Raw genomic sequence first — 19,764 nt, 5'->3', positions numbered from 1 at the left:
ATCCAGCTAAAAGCATTCCAAGTTCAGTAATCAGTTCATAGCTAACCCTACAGGATCCTCATTTATTTTCTATCTGGTAAATCCATCAGTCTATATTTATAAGGAAATTGATCAGAGTCAAAACAGAGGGAGAAGCAACCCACTGTTAACTCTCTTTCCAAAAATATAAATTGAAATAATTTCAGAAATGTTTCATGTTACAATAACTAGGACTTATTTTAAGTAATCTTGTAACGGCATTTCTGCCTATAATACTATTTACGTGGTTACACAAATACACTCTTATTTTTAAATTACTGCTATATGTCTATAAAGAAATAAAGAAGTAGGTCCTATTTCTATAATGAAAAGATTTGCCTTTTGTCAAAACTGAAAAGCAAACCCCATGTTCCAGTATCAGATCTTATTCCAGTGACAATGTAAGGCACAAGTAAGTTAACGAGTCTACTAGCTTAATTCACCATCACATTAGGATCTCTGGTGGAAATAAAATATTTGGCTGCTATTTTTTTGGCTCACCGCAGGAAATGAGTATTTCTAAGGCACAAAGAAAAATTGACTTGAAATGACATGGACTTCTGTGTTCAACCCTATGTGGGATGACCAGACTGAATTAAATAGAACAGACAAGTTCACAAAGAAAGAAATTGATTTACAGATTGCTCAGGCCACCGTGGTGAAAAAGTCTGTGTAACCAATTTCTTAAGAAGACAGATTTTGGCATCTTATTTATTTCAGAAAAGTAAAATTACTGAGTAAAAATTGCTATCAGGGCTACCATTCCATTAGGTAAAATGTATTTTAAAAGCCCTGAATTATATTTTTATGTAACTAAGTTTTCTTAACTATATAGAAAAAAACTAAGTTCATATGTTAGATAACATTATTACCTAGTTATTTCTACACAGCTGTAGAGATTTTTAGGTCATTACTGAGAGATACAAGAGTGGAAAAAGAGAAACCATAACAACAACAAAAACAAAGCCCTAAAGGTATTAACTGTTTTAAATAAAAGTAGAAAAGCAATATGACTAGGCAAATGAATTTTTTATTTTAGGTATTTGGTGAAATAGTTGAAAGTCTCATCAGAATTTTGAGTAAATATTTTCTAAAGATAAAGTCAAGTGGTTTTGAATCATTGAATCATGAAACATCGATGCCAGAAAACATAATGGTCATTTAACTCTCAATTAATCAATGAGCACTTATATGATTTAGCACCATAATGAGGACAGATTTCTATCAAGAAAACATCAACTGTACAAAAAAATTATGTCATAAAGTGTCTGTACTATTTCTTCATTTACAGTCTCATAGAAGAGAGAAAACCATCACATCTAAAAGAATAGTTCATTATCAAGATTCTGACTACATAGATGTTAGAACTGAAAGAGCAATAAATGCTGGTTTGTAAATGTGCTTCACGAGGAAGATAGTAGGGCTCCAAGTCTCCGTAGAGTTTGGACAAGTGTGTATGGAGGAGAGAAGGAAGACCACTTTAAGTAGGAAACCCATCAGGAATTCCAGAGGCGTACATGGCATGTGAAGAGGACTAGGAGTCTGATAAAGCACCAGTCAGGGGAGGGCATGACATGATGTATCCCCAAGGCCTATATTTAGAATTGGGCTATAATGGCCGGAAAATCTTTCAAGAGAGTCTGAATATTATGCAGTAGTTAACAAAGAATGAATGTTGGTTCTTGAATAAGGCAAAGTCACAAAGTAATACCTAGAATGACTATTTTGGCAGTATTTTTCAGCGTTTATATGGTGGGCATTCTATGCTGGATGGATCTATAAAATGAGTCAGATAATGGAGACCAAGTGCCAAGAGGCTGTTCCTGAAATTAAGTGGACAATAATACAGACTTGGATTACAGTAATAGTACCTGCATGACTTAAAGAGGAAAGGATAAGTATAAAACAATTCGAAAGCAGAAATGACTGTCTTTTACCATTTTAAAATATTCTAGGGTCATTCACTGGGTAAATCTTAAAATAAGTTATAGTTGCCTAGCCTTTAAGAGCACATATCATAACAAAATAGAAAAGTAACCTTAACTGTACTAAAGTCTGAAGAGCCAACAGGTCTCAGGGAAATAAATGAAATGTCGCACAACCCAACAGTTGACTTTAATCCTCTATTGTAGCTCATATGCTATTGTAGGGATTACATGTGAAAATAACTTGTGATTGCTTAAATAATACATGCCTACAACATTATAAGCAAGTGGTTGTCCCCTTTATAATTAAAAATTCATGTATGTTATCAACCACAGATGAGATACATATACAGAGAAATTAATTGCTAAAACTTAGTTATTACATAGTTGTGCCTGAAAAAGTAATGAAATGTTGGGATTTTCACAAGCAAAAATTGGGACATAAATAATTAAATGGATGAGTTGTTTTGAAAGTAACTATATATAATTAATATGAAAAATATTATCTGGCTAGAAAAAGATCAGGGCATTGTGGGCATTCAATATATATTTAAATATATAAATGACAAATGAAGAAAGCATATCTATATGTCCTCAATTGCCTGCTCTTCAAAGTCATACTTTTTATAGGTAGATTTTAAACAGTTTCTACTTTCTTACCCACCGCTTACTCTTCTATCCAGTAAAATTGAATTAATTCCCTGTACTATATTGAAACTTTCGAACATCACAAATAATGGAATAGTCATCAAATCCAGTGTGCATCTTCTCAGAGATGACGACTCATTGTGTCAAAACCTGTTTGCCTTCCTGTACTCTTAATCTCAGTTAAGTACCCCTCTATCCACACAGTTGCCTGGGCCAAAGACATGTGGAGTCATTATCAATTGCTTGCTGTTCCTTCAAATCAGTCATCCATTTCTGTCAATTCTTTGCCTAAATATCTTTCACACCTCTGTTTCCTCTTTATCCTCGTTACCACTGCCTAAGTTTGGGTAATGATGATTTTTCGTGACAAAATTTTAATAGCTTCCAATATGATTTCCCACTTCCAGATAATTTTAATGCCAAATCTAACCTTCTTACTGAGAAAAAGACTTCTCTATTAGAAATACAAATGCAGACAGATTACTCCCATATATAAAATTGCTCAATGGCTTCCTATCGCCTACAACATTGTCTTTTTTGTTGTTGTTTTGCTACACATAAAAAATACATTCACAAACTTTCCTTCTCTCTTTCTTTTATACCCAGATACCTTACACAAAACTGAAATAATACTTTACAAACTCATATTCATTTTGAACTACCATGATATGTTATATGTTTTACAGTATCGCATTCATTTTAGAAAATATTAGTTGTGGCCATTAAACTAATAAATTACTTACTCTTGAAAACACTGGCCCACAGAATAGAGGTCAAACACCTTAAATTGTTGAGCAAGAACTTTTGATCTGCTTTCCTGACTATTTTTCTACACTCATCCTTGGATAAGTTCACATTAAAGAGCAGTGTTCTGCAAGACCTGAGCACAGGGAGGACAAGATAACTGAGCTCTGTCCATGCTGTTCCCTCTGTTCGCATGTGTCAAACTGAGACTTAACAATGTGGTGAGTTAAATTTTATGACCCTGTTATATGTACCAAGATTCTACCTAAAATTATGTTCATCACAATATTATAGCCAATATCAGTTTAAAAAAACCGAACAAATCTAAATGAGTACTATCAGGGAATTGGTTGTAAAAAAAAAGGCATACTACATTTGTAGATTGAATGATAAAGTTGTTAAAATAAGTGTTAGAATAATAACATGGGATGCTGTTCCTAATGTATTTCTAAATGAAAAAAAATTGAAAAGTCTAGAAAACACCAACTTGTATAGATGACTTTTCATATATTGGAGATAAACATAGCTTTCAGCTGTTTTCATGTTTCTTTTTTTTTTTAATCATCACATATCGTTGGGAACAAGCTGTAAAAAGATAGTAGTCCTGTCATCAGAAAAAAGCATAGCAATTAGTTATTTCCATATAAAATTCTCATCTGTAACAAAAGGAAGATGAATCATAAAACAAACACCAAAGAGTTAAACCGGAAGATCTTCAAGCTAATTCTAGTCATTTCAGTTAAATAAAGCATGTGGAGGCAGGCTCAGTGATCGGTTAGCATTATATAATAAGTCAGTAACAATGTAAGGCTTCTCAGCAAGAATTCTTCACAGTGATGCAAATCTGTATCAGAGTCACATGCATTGTCCTCTGAAGCATTAGAATTTCTGATGTCTCCACATTGTGGTCTTTAAGCAACACACCTATTGAACACAAGGAAGGCTGATATACAGATGCAGATCTTTGGAGAATCACAAGAACTACAAAACCAAAGGGAGACAAGAAGACATCGTTTCTACTTTATCTGTTCCTCTTCACTCACTAATTTTTACCTAAATTTAATGTCTTCTGTTTTAATGGATGCTGCGTCTGAGAGGAGCTCTTTATGAGCAAAATATAATTTTCTAAGGAAATTTGGTCAAAGAAAGTTACATTATACACAACAACATAATAAGTGCTACATAAATAAAATTAAATTAAATTAGCTAATTACCTAATGAGAGACGTTTTCAAATAACCTAAGATTTCCATTCTCCTATCCTTGACAAACGTATATTCATGACCATTAAACTATTCAAATATTCAAAATTTCATCTTCACTTCTTGTTACCTTTGACCATTAGAGAAACAGTACTCCATGTTTTTGTTGTTGTTACATATGTGAGCATGCTTCTTATGCTTGTTTTATAAGATCCTTCCCTCTTAGGTTGGCATATCCTTTAAAACAATTATAGGAAAGATTTAGGTTAGATTAGAAAACAGGTATAAGGAAGCATTATGGGTTTGGCAGAAAGCCAAGGAGCTGGAGGGCAAAACATTTAATCTGGCTTTATTCTTACGTGCTATGGAACTGGAGCATGTGGAAATCTTACTAACTGAAAGATTGAAGTTTTCTCATGCAACCTCTCAGCTCTTAACATAAGGAAAAATCAAGCAGATCTTCCTGGCACCGGGTTATCTTTGGTGTTTGTATTTCAAACCAATCTTCCCGAGCAGAGACTTTTTATTTTTGTAAAATATTTGACAGTGGCCACATATTTTACAGAGTGTTTTAATGTCCCATTCATAGAATCTCAAAATGACTAGGTATATTTGGACAAACTGGCGAAAGAAATGGCTTAAGACAAGTTCTCATTTGAGCCATAAAAAAATCACTTTAGATATATTTTTAAAGGAAATGGCAAAAGTTAGTCTATAATACTTGGTAAAAAGTCCAATAAAACTCCTTAATTCTTCACTCTCATTTTTTTTATGATAAGGTTTGCCAGTCTTCTCCTCAAAATGCTTTTCATGACTTGCTTACTATATAACTCAATTACTAGTTTCGTAGTCTGAGCTCTTTCTTAGATCAGTGTCCTAACTGTTATGCCTTATTGTAATCGTCCACCTCTGCTTCCTATGTATGCACACAAACACTTCAATCCATACTACTATTGCTACCAGGTTCATCTTTCTTTAATTACTCCAATCTCACAGTTTGAATTTTCTACTACAGTATTACTGCCTAACAAACAACTGCAAAACTTAATGGTTTAAATATTAAGTATTTATTATCGCTCCTGAGTCTGTGGGTTAGGTGGAGACTGTTCCGGCCTGCATCTGGCTAGGCTGATCTTGCTTGGCTCACTCATGTGTCTGCAGGCAATTGAATGGTCTGCTGGGGGCTAGTGATGAAGAATGACCTCACCTGTGGTGAATTTCCTTCACATAGGGATTTCACATGAGGTTTCTTATCCTCTATCAAACTATACAAGGCTTCTTCAAAGGATGATCACAAGGGAGAGAAAGAGACAAAGATAGGAGAGAAAGTGTACATGACCATTAATTTGAGGCCAGGGTCAAAACTGCTATGGTGTTAATCAGGCCACATCCTGTTGGCCAAAGTAAGTCACAGACTAGTAGATTCATTGGAAAGGGAAAATAATCTCCACCTCCTAATGGGAGGAGCTGCAAAGTCACATTACAAAGTGCCTGGATGGGAGGGAGCAGAGATTGTGAAGATTTCTGCATTCTACCACAATCACTGTCAATCTCCTGTTCAAAAGCTTTAATGAATACCTGTTTCATATTCTGTACAAGTGCAAACTTTGCTCCCAAGATTTCAAATCCAAAAACTGCTTCCATCCAGCCTAACCTTTACTTTTCATCTAATTTAACCTTCTTTTCCATTTTACCTCAACATGCTTCCTCTACGTGAGCCAGATCATCAACTCACTCTGACATAAGTATGGTTTGCATTTTTAATCATTCATACTTCTCTGCTCTCACCCATATCTCCTACCTTATATACCTTTTCCTGTCTTTTATATTTATATAAATTCTATTTTTGTTAAAGTCCAGCTTTACTTTTACTGTTATTTTTATTAGAGTCTCAGATATAGAGTAATCAGATGTTTCCTGATTACTCCAGTGCACAGTGCTATTTTTGCTTTTGAACTCCTACAGTATAAACATACATTCTACACAATTCCAGCCCTTGGATGCATAGTTCTTTGTATCATAGACTTCTCTTTAATAAGTGTTAGTTTGATTTACCGAACAAGAGTATAAAGTGTGTATTCCCTAGAGTCTAAAAATTTGTTCTAATCATATAATAAGTATGTCATGGGTTAAAGTGTTTCCTCCAAAAATTCATATGTTAGATTCCTAAACCTCAAAACATCAGAATCTGATCATATTTGGAGACAGGGTTTTTACGGAGTTAGTCAGTTTAAAATAAAGCTATTAGGATGGGCCCTCATCTAATGTTAATGATGTTCTTATCAAAAGGAGAAATTTGGACACAGAGACAGACAAATATAGAGGGGAGACAATATGAAGAGATGCTGGGAGAAGATAGCCATCTATCTACAAGCCAAGAAGAGAGGCCCGGAACAGATGGCATTCTCATTGCTCTTGACTCAATTTTGGACTTCTATCATCCAGAACTCTGAGACAACAAATTTCTGTTATTTAAACCATTCACTTTGTGGCACCTTGTTAGAACAGCCTTAGCAAACTAATATTAGATATTAAATAAATATTTATTTTTGTTTGATTTATTGAATAGATGAAAAACTCATGAGTGTTAACTAATTCTATGTTTTTAGATGAGAGAAATTTTGACTGAATTGCTAGGAACTTAAAATTTGTTGGTCACACATTCATAATATATAAAACAAGGAATTTGGGGACAGCCCCAGTGGCCTAGTGGTTAAGTTCAAGGCGCTCTCCTTCAGCGGCCCATGTTCAGTTCCCAGGCATGGATATACACTGCTCTGTTAGAGGCCATGCTGTGCTGGTGGCCCACATACTAAAAAATATAGGAAGATTGGCATGGATGTTAGCTCAGGGCGAATCTTTCTCAGAAAAGAAACCAAAATAACAGCAAATTTTGTTTCCAGTGTTTATCATCTAATATTAAACTGTTGACCAGTAAACTAATTAAATTTTCTAACTTATATCTTAGATATGACAAGAAGAAACACCTGCAGATGGAAAGAGAAAAGATGACCAACAAGTACTGTATTTGGAGGGTAAAGCAGGTTGTTTTGCTCTGTGCAACTATAAAACAGTAGTTGGCCAACAGGGGCTAAATGTTAATGAACTGTATGAAATTAAAAATTGAATATGAACAAGGGTGTATAAAGGTGTAATAGATTCAGGTGAGACATTCATTGCTTATTTCTTCTCCTAGGGCTACAGGGGTGAATGAGACAGACATAACCCCCTCACCTTTGAGATTTTAAAGGTATGCCATATATTAGCAAAATAAAAATTGATAATAACAATAATAAGCAGTTAATTTTGTGATAGGCAAAATATAAGGAGTTAAAGTAATATAAGGCAGGGGTTCTAACCTTAATTAAAAACCCAAGAAGTATCTGTGAGTAAATGACTTAGCATGAGACCCAAAGAATATATAGAAATTTTCCATCTCAGTAAGAGCGAGAGAGAGAAAGTAGGTTAAGTAAAGGAAAGGTAATGATTATATCATGAATCTGGGCAAAAGAAAAAATCTTGGAAGACAAACAACTGAGCATTATTCTTTCTCTTTTGGAGTATAGTTAAAAAGGTTTTTTGGGTGCCAGCCCTGTGGCTGAATGGTTAGGTTCACATGCTCCGCTTTGGAGGCCCAGGGTTTCACCAGATGGGATCCTGGGCGCGCACCTAGCACCGCTCGTCAGGCCATGCTGAGGCAGCATCCCACATGCCACAACTAGAAGGAGCCGCAACTAAAAAATATACAACTATATACTGGGGGGCGCTTTGGGGAGAAGAAGAAGAAAGAAAAAAGACCTACAACGGATGTTAGCCCAGGTGCCAATCTTCGGTATTTAAATTTTTCTTCTCTTACCGCACCAACGAGTTCTCTGGTGTCTTCTGAAACTTTCTGTGACACAGGCTGCTGCTCTCGCAGGCCACTGGCCAATCTTGCCGACACATTAGAAACAAGGAATTAAATAGTGAGACCCGCCTCAGAGACCTGCTTAAATTTCGATGAATAGAAACACAGGGCTGACGAGCAAAATTGAAAATCCAGAGCAGCACTTCAGAGATAAAACGATCCCAGAAATAGAAACAAGCAATCATCAAGAGGACGATTTAAAGCACCTGCTGATGATTTAGTCTCACTGCCCAACTCAGGCAGAAGAAAATTCAATACTGCTCAATGAAGTAGATAAAGTATCGAGGAAAATAAAATCCTAGCGCCTAAGATAACAATGGTATTGACGTCTGCAGATGCTGCGTGACAGATGCACATGGCCGCCGCTGCAGAGGTGGCCGCAGAGCCATAGACCAGCTTGGGGCATCATAAACGATTCAATATAGACAGGCTCATCCCCAGGACACAGTGATTTGTGCAGTTATCCTGTGCTCTGTTCTCTGGGGGAGCCCTCCTCTACTGACAGCGGTCAGCTGGGCAGTGATTCTTCGAGCCAGGGGGAGCTGTTTGCCAGATGCAGCTGAAAAAAGACATGAGACGATTCCACCACAGGCAAGCCTTAAATTGGCCTAATCTCCAAAGCCATCTAAGGGATATTAATATGAACCACCAAGAGAACTATTTGCATATAACCCCTAGCAGCCATGGGAGCAATCATTACGTAGACTATAGTATAAGTCCTAAATCAGGGACCAAAGAGCCAAATCCGGTCCTCAGACCTATGTTGTTTGGTCTGAATAATGGTGGCTCACATACATCCTTTTTTAATCTTTTTGATTAGTTGCTAACCTTTAAAAACTCGAATTTCTGACTCCTCTTGACAATTTAGAGGATCTGACAAAGTGTAAATAAGTGGCCACTGTGCCTTTTCCTGGGGATATTAATTCTCTAATTTGTTGCGCCCTCCAGCACTCCCCAATGATTTGCTTATGGCCATTTGCTTCTTGGGAGTTGGTCCTTCTAGGCATTTGAGTCCTCAACCCAGGACTGATACCTCGAACAAGAAAAGGCAAAGGAGGATGGAAATTAGGAAATACTGATCGGAGAGGGAATTCGCTGTCTGGAAAAAAGAAAAGGTCTAAAAGAGTCACATTAATAAATTCAGAAGGAATTGGGCAGGTTAGCCAGATATCAAGGAAAGGGAGTCAGATCTCATGAGAGGTAAGACACAAAGCAAGGAGATAAAACAGGCCATATTATGGGATGGTTTATAGTCTTTCAACCAGAATAGTCAAGGCAGCCAAGAACCCAAAAAGATCCTATCAAAGTAAAAGTCTTGGGATAATCCTGGTGGCGTAGTGGTTAAATTCACGTGCTCTGCTTCTGCGGCCCAGGGGTACGCGGATTTGGATCCCAGGCAGGTACCTAGCATGGCTCATCAACCCATGCTGTGGAGGCATCCCACATACAAAACAGAGGAAGATTGCCACAGATGTTTGCTCAGGGATAATCTTCCTCAAGCAAAAAGAAAAAGTAAAAATGAAAGTCTCTGTATTAGTTGGTTCCAGCTGCCATAAAAGAATAACATAGACTTTGTGGCATAAACAACTGAAGTTTATTTTCTTACAGTTCTGTCACCACACAAAATTGGGGCTCTGTGCCTGATGTGCATAAACAAGCCAGTTAATTATGGCATCAGCCTTGGGGGAGAAGTCAGCTTTTATTCTGAGAGATCAATCTGCAGGGAGACAGGGGGCGTGTGCCCTCAGATCTGTCTCCCTGATTCAGGATTTGGGTCAAAATTTAAGAGGTTATGGAGAACAGGCTGGCACACAGCAATGCTGGTGGGACAGGTTTTGATTGGTGCACTTCAAGCATCTATGGTAAGGTTCTAAATATTTTGATGGGGTTCTAAACATTTATGATGGGGTTCTAAACACTTTGGATAAGATGGGGAAGGAATTTTAACACTGGATCTTCCTGAATGAGGGACCCCTCGCTTCTGATAAGAGTCCTACTTTCAAGTTCTGGTTGTGTCCTGGTCCTTGGGCTCTAGAGGAAGGACCATCTTGATTCCGAGGTTGTTTCAGGTCATGATTTCTTCTTTTTTTCTTTTCTTCTTCTTCTCCCCAAATCTCCCCCAGTACATAGTTGTATATCCTAGTTGTGAGTGCCTCTGGTTGTGCCATGTGGGGCACCACCTCAGCAAGTCTTGATGAGCAATGCCATGTCCCTGTCCAGGATCCAAACCAGTGAAACCCTGGGCAGCCATAGCGGAGCATGCGAACTTAACCACTCGGCCATGGGCGGGCCCCTCATGGTTTCTTCTTTTGTGTATGCCCTGGCTATGTGACTTTGCAGATTTTCTGAAATGCAATTTTTAACCACTCTGTTGATAAGAGATGGGATCAGTTGAACTGGTCCTGGAGGGCATGTGGTTACAGTTCTGGAGGCAGGAAGTCCAAGATCAGGATGCCACCATGGTTAGTTTCTGGTGAGGGTCCTCTTTCTGGCTTGCCGTCTTCTCACTCTGCCCTTATATGGTAGAGAGAGGAAGAGCAAGCTCTCTGGTGTCTCTTCTTATAAGGGCACTAATCTCATCATGAGAATCCCACTTTCATGACCTCAACTCTCCTTAGTTACATCCCAAAGGCCCCATCTCCAAATAGGTATTGGGCACTGACTTCAATAAATGAATTTAGAGGAGGGAAACAAACATTCAGTTGATAACAGTCTCCATCAATGTTGTCCTGTACAAAGCTACCCTCTCCCACTTGACCCCACGTGATTATAGCATCATAGTGAAAACTGTGTTAGTCAGGGTTCTCTGTAGAAATAGAACCAGAAGGAGGAGAATCAGGAGAACCTGCTGTAAGTTCTAGTCCAGGTCCAAAGTTCTGAGAAGCAGGAGTTCAAATGGTGTAAGTCCTAGTGCAAGGCCAGGAGAAGGTCGGTGTTTCAGCTCATGTAGTCAGGCAAACAGAAAGAATTCTCCCTCCTCTGTTTTTTGTTCTATGTAAGCCCTCAACAGATTAAATTATGTCGACCCGTAGTGGGGAGGGCACTCTGCTTTACTCAGTCTACTGCCAATTCAAGTATTAATCTCTTCCAGAAATGTCCTCGCAGACACACACAAAATTCATGCTTAAACAGATATCTGGGCACCTGTGATCTGGTCGAGTTGACACGTAAAATGAACCACAGAAATCTGGAACTCTGGACTGGAAGAAACTGGAGAGATACTCTCTCTGGGTCCTGTGTTAGAATTTAGAGCAATCTAGATACAATTGCTTGGACTGCTCTCTGTTCTTACCATCATGCTGGAGGGCTGGACTGTCCAAAAAGGAAAGAGCACAGACAACAGCATGGTATATAAATTGACCTTTCCTATAATCTGAGAAATCAAGCTATACTGACTGGCACTGAGGATTATGCACCTGGATTGGAACTAGGCTCTATGTGACTACCTGTGCTTAAGGTCTGAAAGGGGTGCTGCATTCATTTCCCTATATTTTTATTTTATTTTACTTTTTTACTATGTCTTCCATAAAAATTTCATGAAGAAATTGAAAAGGAGGTTAAACAGCAAAATTTTCTAAAACTCATCTTAAAATTTGGAGTGACTCCTGCTGCCGGCAAGATGGAATAGGTCTACTTTCTCCAATTTCTCCCACTAAGAACAACTGAAAAACTGTGTATATTTTATATAAAACAAACATAAGCATATTCTGAAAAGTCTAAAGAAGAAAGCATAGCATCTGGGGGGATACTTCATTACAAGCATAGGGGTAAGAATTTAGGATCCCCTCCCACTCGTTCTGCAATGATACCACAAAGCGGTGGACTCATTACTCTAGGCAATGGTGAAGGTCTTCACTTTCCAACAGGCCTCCTCTGACACCATCCCAGTGGAAAGAGGTGAGTGCCTCTTTACTGCCAATTGGGAGTGGAAATTCAGGCTCTCCATGGGTTTCCGTTGACAACACAAGGAAGGTGGGTGGGGGGGGGGGGAGGTGTGCAGAGAAGGGCTCATCATCAGCCAGTAGAGTTAAAATTCCCAGGACCCTATTTGGCTTTCTCTGAGGCTACTCCAGTACGGCTATGGGGGAGCCTTGATACAGCCTCATAAGTGTAAAGGTTTATATTCATTACTCAGGCTTTCCTGGTCTGAGGATCAGAGATTCCAACAGAATCTATAAAAATAAAAATCCTATAACTAACAAATTAGTTCAGTAAAGCTGAAGGATAGAAGATTAACATACAGAAATCAACTATATTCCTATATCCTAGCAATGAACACATGGACACTGAAATTAAAAATACAATACTATGTAACAATTCTTTAAAAAATGAAATACTTCAGTGTGTAAATCTAACAAAATGTACAGGATTTGTAAGTTGAAAACTACACCACACTGATGAAAGAAATGAAAGAAAATGTAAACAAATGGAGAGACATTGTGTTCATAGATTGAAGCATCAACATAGCAAAGTTGTCAAACTTCCTCAGATCAATACATAGCTTTACTCCAATTTCTATCATAACGCAAGCAAGACATTTTTCTGATATGCACAAGATTATTAAAAAATTTACATTGATACTCAAGGTGACTAGAATAGCTAAAACAATTTTGAAAGAGAAGTATAAAGTGGAAGATTTGTTATATCGCTACAGTAATCAACACTCTATGGTATTGGTGGAAGAACAGATAAACAGATCTTTGGGGAAGAAAAGAGAATCCGAAATAGACACAAATGTGTCCACGTGATTTTTGACAAAGGTGCAAAAGTAATTCAATGGAGGAAAAATAGTCTTTTCAACATATGGTGATGAAGCAATTGGACATTCACAGGCAAAAAATAAGTCTCACATCTTATACAAAAATAAATTAACATGGATCACAGACTAAAATATAAAAATTTTAGGAAAACATAGGAGGAAATCTTTGAGATCCAGAGGTAATGAGTTCTTAGACATCACACCAAAAGCAGAATGATCTATAAAAGTGAAAAATTGGACGTCATGAAAATTACATACCTTTGTTCTGTGAAAGATAACTGTTAGGATGAAAAGAAAAATCACAGAGTGGGAGAATAAAATTGAAAATCATATGTCCAACAAAGGACTAGTGTTTGGAATGTATAAAGTACTCCCAAAACTCAACAAAAATAAATAATCCAGTTGATAAAGTGAACAATCCAATCAGAAAATGGGCAAAAGAAAGGAGAGACAACTCACTAAAGAGATTATACAACTGAAAATATACACTTGAAAATATGTTCAAACGTCATTAGCCATTGGTGAAATGCAAATTAGAACAACAATGAGATATCACTACACATCTATCAAAAGGGCTAAAATAAAAAAAGTGACAACACCCAATGCTGTCAAGGATTCAGATTAACTGATGACTCATATGTTGCTGATGTGAAGTGATTCCGGAAAACAGTTTGACAGTTTCTTAATAAAACAAAAATTAAGCATTCAACTACCATAAAACCTAGCACTTGTACTCTTAGGCATTTATATGAGAGAAGTCAAGATGTACGTTCACACAAAAACCTGTAAATGAATGTTTATAGCAGCTTTTCATGTAATAGGCAAAACTGGAAACAACCCAGGTTTCCAATGAGTGAAGGTTTTAACAAACTGTCATGCATCCACACCATGAAATACTGTTCAGCCACACAAAAAGCCAAACTATTGATACATGCAACAATGTGGATGAATCTTCAGAGAGTTATGCTGAGTGAAAACAACCTGATCCTTGATTAGATTAAGTAATAAGGCAGCGGTGGTGTCCCCCATGATTATGTTATGCTACATGGAAATTCCATTTTAGCAGATTGGTGAACAAGAAAGTCTTCTGCTGGGCTTGAAAAAGCAAATAGCCATGTCGTAAACTGCCTATGGACAAGAGATTTTCACACATTGAGGTATACGGGGTAACTATTCGAGTTCAAAACTGATTTGGCTTGAACTAGAAAGCTCGGTTTATGGCCTATCAAACGTATATTGTACATCTGCTTGCCCATTAACGTAAGGAATCTCTCTTGAGATAGAGAACGCATACTTCCCCTCCTATGCCCTATTGGTAACTACACCCTACTAGTAACACTCAGATTAGTCCCTTTCCTGGCATCATGGTCATGTTGACCTGTTAATTTGCAACTGAACCTCTTTGAAAATGTATCCTGAGTGTGTTTAATGTATCTTCGTAGTTCTAAAAAGATATAAGATTGCACTGAAACTCATGCTTCTCCGGAAGACTTCTAAGGCCTTCCCGGGTTATAATCCTCACTTTGGCTCATAATAAACTCACTCTAATTTTGATTCATAGGTTGGTTATGGATTATGTGCGTTGACATTATGTAGAGGGCCAAATGGGAACTGCAGAGGCCTCTGGGATCTGAGGGTGGACTCCAGTGACAGCCAGTATGAAGCCAGGGCCCTCAGTCATATAGCCACAAGGAAATGGATCCTTCCAACAACTAAATGAATTTAAAAGTGGATTCTTCCCCACTCAGCCTTCTAGATGGAAATGCAGTCTACCTGCCACCTTGATTGCAGCATGTGAGACTCTGAGTGGAAGACCCAGCTAAGCTATGCCCAGACTTATGAACCACTGAAATTGTGAGATAGTAAATGTGTGTTTTTAAGCCACTAAGTTTATGTTTGATCACTAGGCAGCAATATCTCTAGGATGAGCCATAATTTCTGAGAATTCAGAGTGGTATCATCTAGATAAAATTGATTTGAAGTATTACTATAAAATAGGTTGTTTTAATCATTGTTTTCTTTTTTGGCATAAAATTGATATTTTTTCTAGACTGGGTAGAGATTGGCTAGGCTGGAGAAGCACTGTATACTCACCTATCAACATAATCTGAAAAATGATTATCAAGTAGTACTCCACTGCTAAAAGTTGTGAAAAAATTTTTTTCTTAGAATTTTTATCATGAGATGGCAGCTTGTAAGACTTCTGAATGCTAATAGGTCCTGACAGACTGCCTTCCACTTTTTCTAACAGAAAGGTATTTTTACAGATTTATAATTGAAATTAGCTGTATTTTATGTTTGAGAAACTACATATATTTAAATGTTTTAATAGGAGATGATGGAAATATGTTACGTAACTGAGAATATTATAGAATATGAAAATGCTTCAAAACGAGTAGAGAAAAATAATTTTGGTTAAGTAGGTTATTTTCTGATAATTTTAATCTTTTATGAGTGAATGTAGAATTTTATCTATATGGTGATCATTTAGTTACAACAAATGCAAAATTAAAGGTAGCAGCCAGCCATATTTCACTTTATTCAAATATTTGAATATTTATACCAAACCTTGCTTTAGCTATAATTTTATGAATTTCCTGTGTTTGTTTTATATGAAAATGTGATATTGTGATTTATAAGAAAAATATACATTTGGTTATTCAGGTGACCAAAATATATTTCTTATATATATTTGGTCTTTTTCCAAGTTTCCTGGTTCACGATTCCCCAAACCCTTGGAATTTCCTAAGTGTAGAGAGTGGCAAAGATGTCTTTTGTTATGTTAATGAGCTGACTTTTGGAAAGCACCCTAGGGTGAGGGCTGGTTGCCAGTGAAACCAATCAGGTAATTAGAGGGATGGAACTTTCAGTCCCACCCCCTTCATCTTGCGGGAGGGGAGAGGGGATGGAGGTTGAATCAATTGTCAATGGCCAATGATTTAATCAATCAAGTCTGTTATAAAGCCTCCATAAAAACCCAAAAGGACAAGGCTTTGAGAAATTTCGGGTTGGTGAACTTGTGGAGGTGCTGGGAGAGTGGAACCCTGGAGAGGGCATGGAAGCTCCATGCCCATTCCCCGTGCCTTGTCCTATGCTTCTTTTCTGTCTGGCTGTTCCTGAGTTATATCCTTTTGTAATAAATCAGTAATCTAGTGAGTACACAGGTTTTCCTGAGTTCTGTGAGCCATTCTAGCAAGTTAATCAAACCCGAGAAGAGGTCCTGGAAACCTCTGATTTACAATCAGTCGATTAGAGGTATAGGTAGCAATTTGGACTTGTTATTAACATTATGGGTTGGAGGGGGCCATTGGAACCTTCAGTTTGTAGCCAGTTGGTCAGAAGCACAGGTAACACACTGGGTTTTCGACTGGCAACTGAAGCGGAAGGGGAACAGTCTTGTGGGATGAAGCCCTCAAGCTGTGCATCTGATGCTATGTCCAGGTAGACAGCATCAGAATTGAGTTGAATTGTAGGTCACTCAGCTGTTGTTGGAGCATTGCTTATTGGAGGTGTGAGGACGCAACACATTGGAATTGGGTCCAGGAACCCAATTTAGAAAATAATCTCTAGGAAATGCTAAAATTATAGGGAGATACCTAAATTCTTTCAGAATATTACAGAATATTGTTAACGATAAAACTTCAAGTGACAAAGCAAGAAACAATGGTCCTAGTTAAGGAAAAAAGAAGGTAAAGTGGAAAATAGAAATGAATTAAAGGAGTCCAGTTCAGGGGCCAGCCTCGTGGCATAATTGTTAAGGTTGTGCACTCTGCTTCAGTGGCCCAGGGTTCATAGGTTCAGATCCTGGACATGGACATAGTACCACTCTAGCCATGCTGTGACAGCATCCCACATAAAGTAGAGGAAGATTGGTACAGATGTTAACTCAGTGACAATCTTCCTCAAGCAAAAGGAGGAAAATTGGTAACAGATGTTATCTCAGGGCCAATCTTCCTCACACACATAAAATATGAGTGCAGTTCAAATAGAGGAAGGCAGAGGAGAATTTTAAACAAAATTTGAGAGTTTAAGTATTTGGGACTCTGTGACATCAGATTCTCTGGTTAATAGGGGAAAACAATTTTGATGGTAGGAAAGGTAGAATTTCTTTTTCTTTCATTTTCAAGTGGCTAGGGCAGCTTCTTGTTCTACAAGCTCTGGAGTCAACTGAAGGATGGAGGGGATAGGTTTCAAAAGAGGAAAAAGGAATTGCAGATTTCAAAATCTTGAAGAACAAAATTCAAAAATACTCTTTATTTTGACAATATATAGCCACCTGGGGATGTTAAAATTACTGACCAAATTGCGGTTTGTAAACGTTCATATGAAAACAGAATAAAGCAGTACCTAATAACCAAGGTGGTTACTCAGATTTACCAACATTAACTCATGGCTTAAAAAAAACGGAAAATTTTCTTTGTCCGTATGAGACTGCATAATTAGAGAAGTAAACTGCTTCCACTTGTGTTGGGAAAAGAATAGGTTGAGTTCATGTCAGAAGGAGTAGCAGAAAAGGACGGGCAGCAGGCTAGTGAGGGGAAGGATCTGAAAATAGCAGGAGTAACCACTTTGGGGCAAAATATGTCTACAGCAAGGGGCATTTGCAAATCTGAAGAGCAAAGCTTCAGCAGTGCCAGAGGAGGCAACATCCAGTCATATGCCTTACTACGAACACAGGCTCAACAATGTTGCATTTACTGTTCAGAATGTAATAATATCCCATCCACATAGACTATAATTTAGTGGTTTAACTCATCTTTCTACAAATCTAATATGATCGTGCCACAGCTCAGCTTAAAACCTACTGTGATCTCATTATTACATACAGAAAAAATCAATACAGGCTTCTGAGCATGGCCTGCATCGTCTTTCATAATCTCATCGTAACCATTTCCAGCCTAATCTCCTAAAACTCCTATTATTAACTTGTGTAATTGCCACCCTAACTTCTCCCCATTCTCTACACGCATCAGACTCTTCAGAAAATGAATTGCCTATTTCCTGTTTCCTTTCACATCCACTAATGTTTCCCTAGTTCAAGGATCCATCTTGTTCCCCCTGGACTACTGCAGTAGTTGCAAATTGGTCTACCCGCATAATTTTAAATTAGTTTTACACAGTGTATCCAGGGTAAATATTTCAAAGTAAAATTCTGGAAATTGCTTACAATACATCAAGGAATTCCTATCGCTCATAGGATAAGGAATAAACAAGGTCTAGGCATAATGTGATCTGCCCTCCTTCTCTAGTCTCTTCCAGTTCCACCTTTATATTCATTATTTGTGCTCAGCCACACTGCTTCCATTGCTCCTTTTTGATTTGCTTGAAAATATCACACTCCCTCGTAACACTACCATGATGTTTCCTTTACCTGGAATTCTTTTCTGGCATAATCCTTTCCATTTAGTGACCTCCTATTCATACTTCGAATATCAACTTAAAAATACACCTTGGGGCTTGCAGTTTCTTCTTGGAATGCAGAGTGATGGAAAGAGTGCCACTCTCGCTCTTATATATATATATATATAAAAAAACCTAAAATAAACCAGACAAATTGCAAGTTTATGACTTTTCTTGAACCAAAGAACTGAAGTCCAGGCCCAACCAACTAACCCAAAATCTAAGAAGAGACAAGAGCCTGCAAGAAAAGATAGGATATGAGCACTACTTCTCTGCAATGATGGAGCCAGGCACTGAGAAGAAGGATGCAGCTAGAGTTGCTAACATGTTGGCAGTTGTCTGTTAGCGTGAAAGTTTGGAGACCTTACACGCTGCATGTATATGGGGTGTTCACACCCACTTGTAGGTTTTTCTACCTCATAAGATATTCACAAAAAGATCAGTAAAAGTTCTGGGCCAGCCTGATGGAGAAGCAGTTAAGTTCGCACATTCTTCTTTGGCGGCCCGTGGTTCTCTGGTTAGGGTCCCTGGTGCAGACCTATGCACTGCTTGTCAAGCCGTGTTGTGGTGGGCATCCCACATATAAAGTAGAGGAATATGGGCACAGATGTTAGCTCAGGGCCAGTCTTCCTCAGCAAAAAGAGGAGGATTGGCGGCAGATGTTAGCTCAGGGCTAATCTTCCTCAAAAAAAAAAAAACAAAAAAAAGTTCTGAGGAAGGGTCCCTCATGATACATGGTTGGAGGAGGAGAATGGCAATGGCTGCAGGAGGGACACAAGCCCCTTTTAGATATTTCTTCCCCACCTGCCCAACAGAACTTACTGTGGTAAAAGGACAATAAACATTGTAACCTTTAGGGCATTAGGAAAGACTGGTCAAGGAACTGTGGGGGCTAAGATCAGAATACACGCTTGTCCAGAACCATAGCTGGAGTAGGGGTGAGTATATTCTACCACCAGACTAAAAATTAATGAGTAACGTGAACAGTTCGCCTGGAAGAGGATGAAGATAGAACGAAACCTGGGAGGAACTCTCTGCTAGGCACACTTCAAGAAGATCTAGAGCTGAGGACGGAGCAGAAATGATAAAACCATCCAGGAAACTAGCCCCCAGCCTAAACACAAATTATCACTAGAGGATTTAGGTGACCAGGGTGCACTGA

Source organism: Equus quagga, chromosome 18 (genome assembly GCF_021613505.1).
Source record: "Equus quagga isolate Etosha38 chromosome 18, UCLA_HA_Equagga_1.0, whole genome shotgun sequence".
NCBI classification, from domain to species: Eukaryota; Metazoa; Chordata; class Mammalia; order Perissodactyla; family Equidae; genus Equus; species Equus quagga.
The sequence above is the reverse complement of the archived record's forward strand: the minus strand, read 5'-3'. Positions refer to the sequence as shown.